Source organism: Colias philodice, chromosome 8 (genome assembly GCF_061535455.1).
Source record: "Colias philodice isolate Cphi_HAF_F1 chromosome 8, ilColPhil1 Martin Lab GWU primary, whole genome shotgun sequence".
NCBI lineage: Eukaryota > Metazoa > Arthropoda > Insecta > Lepidoptera > Pieridae > Colias > Colias philodice.
Genome location: NC_143093.1, coordinates 7,553,815 through 7,560,535, shown reverse-complemented (window position 1 = coordinate 7,560,535; position 6,721 = coordinate 7,553,815). Strand labels below are relative to the sequence as shown.

Genomic DNA, 6,721 nt, shown 5'->3' with positions numbered 1-6,721 from the left:
TAGTTTTCGCCGCTAAACTACTTTGTCTAAGAAAAATTACGTTTAGACAACGATAACTTACGAGCAATTCCTCTCTCTGACGTGAGAGATATTTCAGAAAGACAAAAGGCTACCACATGGAAGATCAGAACATCTATTCTCTACGCTCAAATCTAAATGTCCTAGGGCTGATTTTTAAATTCTTCGATAAAACTTGTATAATCGAATAACGTTTCAAAAATGTATTCTAATTGCCCATCTATTCATAATTTACAGGTGGCATTTTTATATCAATTTCTCATAATTTAGATTTTAGGTATTGGACGGATATGTCTTAACCAATGATTGAAAAATCAGCCCTAGTATACTAAGCAGAAATTATACGATCAAAAGAAAGATGACACAAAGTTAAATTATTTTTATTTTTGTCTTGATTTAACGTTGTAGTTCCAAGGTGGTCGCCATAATAATATAATTTTGATCATAATACTTAATTAAGCTTGAATCATACTCATCGATCATACTTTTAAACTTCTGAAAAATTACGAACAAATATATCAAGTTCCTGATTTATATTCATACTGTACCGGGACTATAAATTCTTGTAAGCGTAAAGAGTTACGTGAGAAGCTTACATGTAAGTCATAAACGAACTACCTACAAAACTGAGTTCGTTATATTTCACCAATTAAGTTTTCTGATGTTCTGTTATATATAGAGTACTAAATTAATAATGAATACACATGTTTTGATATTTTTATCATATATACCTATATATGAATCTTCCATCAACATATATCTTACTAAAACACTTTTATTGAAACTTTAAAGTTTAAAGATAAATTCTTAAACGTTCAACATTCTTCTCGTATATTTTTTTTATAATTGATTTTCATATCTTTCAAGTCATTTAACGATTCTTTCCGAACCTCAGTACGTAACTACAATCTTTAAAAAGCTAACATAAAAATAATTAAATGCTTTTGACGTAAAATATTTATTTTCTCACTTCTGTAGATGTCGACAAAAATAGAGTAATAGAATACGTATTCTAAAAACTCCGACACCGTTTGTGAAATATTTACCTAATTGGCTATTTTCAAAAAATACAGTCGAGCTAAAAATGGATTGGTTTCTAATAATATATTAAGTTGTTGTATAGTAATACCAGGATAATGCTTCTATTAACGCAAAACTCTATTTCTAAAGCCATTATCTCCAATCCATTTAGTCTTAACATAAACTCCTCAATGAGTAATTGAGGTCAGTTCTTTTGAGCTTGATTTGTTTTAAGTACTTTTGCGGTTCGTTTGTGGGCAATTAAAACTTTACGGTGTTATTTCTTAAGGTGATGAATTAATTTTTCTAACATTTACGGCCCTTTTTAAACCTTCGTAATTTTTATATTATTAAAGTTGTCGTGATGAAAATTCTTGACAAGAAAGTTCAATAGTAACACAATACGTCTACCGTTTTAGAAACATGATTCCATGATATTTTCTCGATAGAAAAAAAATACAAAGTTCTCATTGTTATTTTTTTATAATCTCTGGCATCTTCAAAATAACAAACGTAAAGTTACGACTTTTTGGATATTAACTATAAAATATACAACCTATACGTCTACCGATTTAGAATTTTGAAATATGCGATGGTTTTGAAATAAACAAGAAATACTTGAAATTAGCGCCTGACCAGCCAATATAGCGAGAGCCGCCCTGTACCTTCCTACCCCGATCGCTGCACGAGTCATTCCCGCTACGGCCGTCACACGGGGAACTTGTGTCGCTCGCGCAATCGTAAAAAAGGGTGACAACACGATAAGACAAAATGAGACAAATGGGGACAATAAAGAAAATAAGAAGAAGAAACATAAAGGTTGGAGGAAAAAGAATGCTTACAATTGGAACAAATTAATGAAGTAAGTTGGTTTTATTTTAAAGTTGATGATAATTGTATTATAGACGATGTTTGATATGTACCCCTGTTTTAAGTACATAACGAATGTGTAAGATTTTTTCATTTATAGCATAGATAATCTTTTCAGAAATCCGGAATCCAGAAGGAAAATAAACCCACTGATTGTTCACAATGTGAACCCACTCCTTCGTAAGTACCTTTATTCAGTCAAAAATGTATGTTATCAACGTTCTACTGGTTTTATCGCATGATTCCATTTTTAGCAAAAAGCAACAAAGTGCAAAGAAATAAAAAATCATGGTGAACTTAGTGGAAGTATGGCGGACATAATATGGAACAGGAGCTCATTGGAGTAGTATTATATTTAAAAAAAATACGAAATAATTTCAAGAATTACATTTCTTAGAAGGTGGTAGATAAGTATGTTGTATAAAGAATGTGATGTTGATATTTATTTCATTTATACTTACTACACCTGTGCGGGAAATTGCTTAGTAATAAAACAGGTTTATATTCATATTTACATAGTAATGTGAGTTTTCATTTCGAAAAATTTTGTGTAAGTATATTAAATTGAGTTCCTGGGTGATCTGGAAACACAATTGGGCCCGGAAGATGGCGCTGCAGTCACTCCTCCTAATGACATGAACCAGTTTGGATGAATATTTGTGTGCACATTTCATTTTTGTGGGATGATTGGTTGATTCGCTTTCACATTAGCTAATATTATGTATTTTTGTTGTTAGAAAGTAAACTTAATTTAATGTTTATAATACATTATTATTGGTATAAATAAGCCAATGTTCGTCTCACATTGCTGTACCTGCCTACCTACCCTACCAGGGCCTAACTTTGTTCTGGCTATTTTATTTTGATTATTTGTAATGAATAATTATAATTATAATAGAGTGCAAAAAATAAATACATGCGTCAATATATTTTGTGTTTTTTTTAAAACAATTTTTTTATTTAAAAAAATATCATTCCGACCGCGGCTTTGCCCGCGTGGAATTAGGTTATATCGTGAATCCTGTTTTATCCCACAGAAGTGTTCAGTTCGGATAAAAAGTATCCTATGTGTAAATCCAGGCAATTAGCTATGTTTTATCAAAATTGGTAATGTAGTCTTGACGTGATTAAGTAACAACTAACAAAAAAATATACTTCCACTCTTGACTTTGATTGTGAAGAATTAGGGTTTATAACTTCTTTCAGAAATAGTACCTTTCATTTCTGGGCATGATGTAATATCTACGTCAGCATCAAATTCTATCTAAATCAATTCAGTAGTCCGCGTTATTGAGTACCATTTCATTTTTTCAGAGTAACAATATTTTTTGTTATTTTAAAGATTATTTATAACCTGTATTATTTTGTAATAAAGTAAACATTACGAAATAATAATAATTATTAATAATGTCTAAGTAGTTGTTGGAAAGAAGATTATTTGTTTATAAGCAAGAAAATAAAACCAATAAATCAACAATTGAATAAATTATAAATGTATAACAATATTATAACTGTATGACGACTCCATACATGTTTGTCCCGAGTCGGCCAGCGGCAGCGCGGCGAGTTTGCAAGAATGACTTCGCGCACACCGGCGTTCGCGATAGCGAGCTATTAGACTCCGCCCGCCAAGCAGTGGATTTTTTTTTGTGTATCGTCTTAAGATTTTATCCATTCTTTATTGATCACACTACCTTCAACTTCCTTCTACTTCATAGGTACTGAACAAAAAAGCGTTTTTAATCTAAACATTTTATCAGTCATTCTGAAGTGAGGTGTTGGGTGGCCCAGAAGGCTGACACCTGACGCCCTGCTGCAATCATTTTATTTATAACATTATGTCTCGCATATGCGAGACACAATATCTACATATAAATCAAAACATTTTTGCAAAGAATTACATCATGAAAAGTATATAATTTTCTGTAATATGTATACTTAGCTGTCTACAGAGGGAGAAATGAATATGTATCTGTGTTATTTATAAATTTTGTAAATTTAATATATTTTTGTCTAAAGCTTTTACTTAAATTCGCTTTGAAATATTTTAAGAAACTTATAAAAATCCAGAAAATGTATATTAATTAAATATAGCCAAAGTAATCTTTCTAATTGTATACATATAGATTGTGTGTAGGTACCTTCGCAAGAACGTGTGACGATGAAACATCTTATTGATCGTGCTCTGGCAGAGTTCCGCCTTTACGTTTCAAAATCAAATTAACTATGATCATCATATGTTTATTTAATTACTTTCATTTTAAAATAATTCAGGTAAAGCTACTTTGAATACGTAACCCATATTTTAAGCTTACCGAATAAATGATCATCCCAAGCATGTGAAAACGTGCAGGGTTGAAATTAATTGCCGCCGCCTAGTTAAAACATCGTGTTTGAACCGTAGATATTTCAGTAGTTAGCATGTACTCGATGCTTGTAGATAACTAATAGCTGCTTGATTCTTAACTATAAAACATTTTAAAAACTTCTAAGTATTCAAACGACAGGTCACGGTAAGAAAATCTTACCTTTTTTTTTTTTTTTTTTTAGTGGGGAAATCTTGCATAGATACCCACGGCTTCCGGGGAAGAGGCCGTGGGTTATGTCGGATTCCTACCGACCAAAACCCCACTGTGTTCCGTCAAGCCGCATCAGCGACAGGGCCACGGGTATGTGTAGAATTCATCCGTGACAAGAAAAAAAAAATCTTACCTAAAACTATAAATGTTTTTTCAGATATTTTAAAAATATTTATTTTACATCTATTATCGTTTATAAACACGTTTAACCATCAGATAACGTTTATAACTATTTTACACACGTTCTGCACGTTGTAACGTATAAAATTTGGCACAAAAATATTGTCCTAGTTCGCCCTTATATCTGTTCTAAATTCAGTTGGCAAAACCCGAACTACAATTTGGCTTGTAGTTATAGCATTATTGTATTTACATTGTAAATGCATTAAAACTATTACAAAGAAAGTCTTACAATAAGAATTAATCATGAACTAGTTTGCCTTCTTACTAAAATAAAAAGCATAATAATTTATTTGCGTTTCATTTTACGTACATATATTTTAAAAGTCGTCGGGATATAATATAACAGTAAATAAATCGCATTTGAATTCCGTTAAAAAGGCTTTAATTTCCACACAAGTATGTTGTTTAAACTGTGATAAAAACGAGCGTAATTTTGTAGCCGAAAATGAAGTATATTTTTACACGGAACGTTTTTAATTCCCATTTGTTATTTTAGGCGCTGCTATATTTTTAAAGTTATATTTTATCCTTGGGGACGACGTGATGGATAATTAAATTATGTATTTCGCCCCGTAATGGCAGGGTTGGTTGGATGACTGGATGCATACAGAATATAGATTTCGCAAAGTTAAAATCCATGTAAGTGCTACACTGTGCTACGAAATCGCTACGAATGCTACGAACTGCTGTTATCGCTTATTTTCATTTAAATGAGAAAAGGTTTCGACTTGTTTTATTAGAAAAGTTGGGTGTAGCACTAAACTTGCCGACGCGGACGTTGACATGTAATACTTTCTACGACATTTAATTAATTTCGTACAGTACAATAGAAATGGGGCTATACGCATTTCTGAAAGTTAAAAAAGACTAAGCCATATATTTGTTATCTAAATGTGATATTATTATATTATTATATTTTTTCATCATAAGTCAACAACAAAAAAACAACACAACGGAAATATTAATTTTTACAGTGACAAATCGCTGTACATTTGATGGTCCATTAATTTACTTTACAGCTGTCGCCAGCTCATAAAACTGGTTATAAAATTATTCTTTTCCTTAAAATATAAAATTTATCGTTCCAAATATACATATTTATAACTTTATTATGTAGCTACCTAAATTATTGCGTAAACAAATATGAGAGAGCAGACAATAATGAGGACAAAGAATCCCGATTTATATTTCTTACTAGCGGTCCGCCCCGGCTTCGCCCGTGGTACATATTTCGCAAAAAAAGGTAGCCTATGTTCTTTCTCAGGGTCTAAAAATTATCTGTGCCAAATTTCATCAAAATCGGTCCAGTAGTTTATGCGTAAAACCATACATACATACATACATACAAACCTTTCCTCTTTATGATATTAGTATAGATATCATATCGTACTCGAAGAAAATATATTACGCCAAGTCCGCAATAAAAAAAGAAAGGCCTGCTTTTATTTTTGGGTGCAATGCTCAATCTCATGTTGTGTGACATTTATCGCCACTCTAGTAGCTTCTAATAAAGTTTTTATTAAGTCATAAGACCGAGAACAAGGGGAAAATGACTGAAATGTAATAACGTAAGAAATACCAAAACCAGGTATTGATTTTCACATCTCTAATAAGTATAGAATATGAAATGGATATTATAAAGGACAATGACAAACACAAAATGTATAAAACAAAGAAATTATTTGAATTAATAAAATGATGAATTGGATATTTTTGTAGTGGAACATCCAGTTTACATAAACATGCTAGCGTCCTTTAAGACTTACAAAAATATTCTATGTTTTCCAATGTGTTTTTATAAAATCAAAAATACATTTGATAACATCCAAAAGTTTCAAAAAAGTAAACAAGTATCATCAGGTAAATTGTTAGCCCTTACAAAATACTGTTTGAAATATTCAACAAGATTTATCTCTTCAGTGAGTTTAACCTTGGCATGTTATTTGTATAACGCTTTCTATATTATACAGGGTGTACCAAAAAGTAGTGATGAACGGAAGCTGAGAGGTAGAGGACCTAGAGGGCTATCCGAATCACCCCCATGTATGTAA

The 6,721-nt window shown here is 31.4% G+C and overlaps 1 long non-coding RNA gene across 1 annotated transcript; it reads left to right on the top strand.

Annotated features, from left to right (window-relative positions):
- The first annotated feature begins 1,541 nt into the window (after nt 1–1,541).
- LOC149486648 (uncharacterized) lies at nt 1,542–2,711 on the top strand. Its single transcript, XR_016315930.1, has 3 exons — nt 1,542–1,900; nt 2,027–2,088; nt 2,163–2,711. It is a non-coding gene; the product is annotated as an uncharacterized LOC149486648 (long non-coding RNA).
- The last annotated feature ends 4,010 nt before the right edge of the window (nt 2,712–6,721 follow it).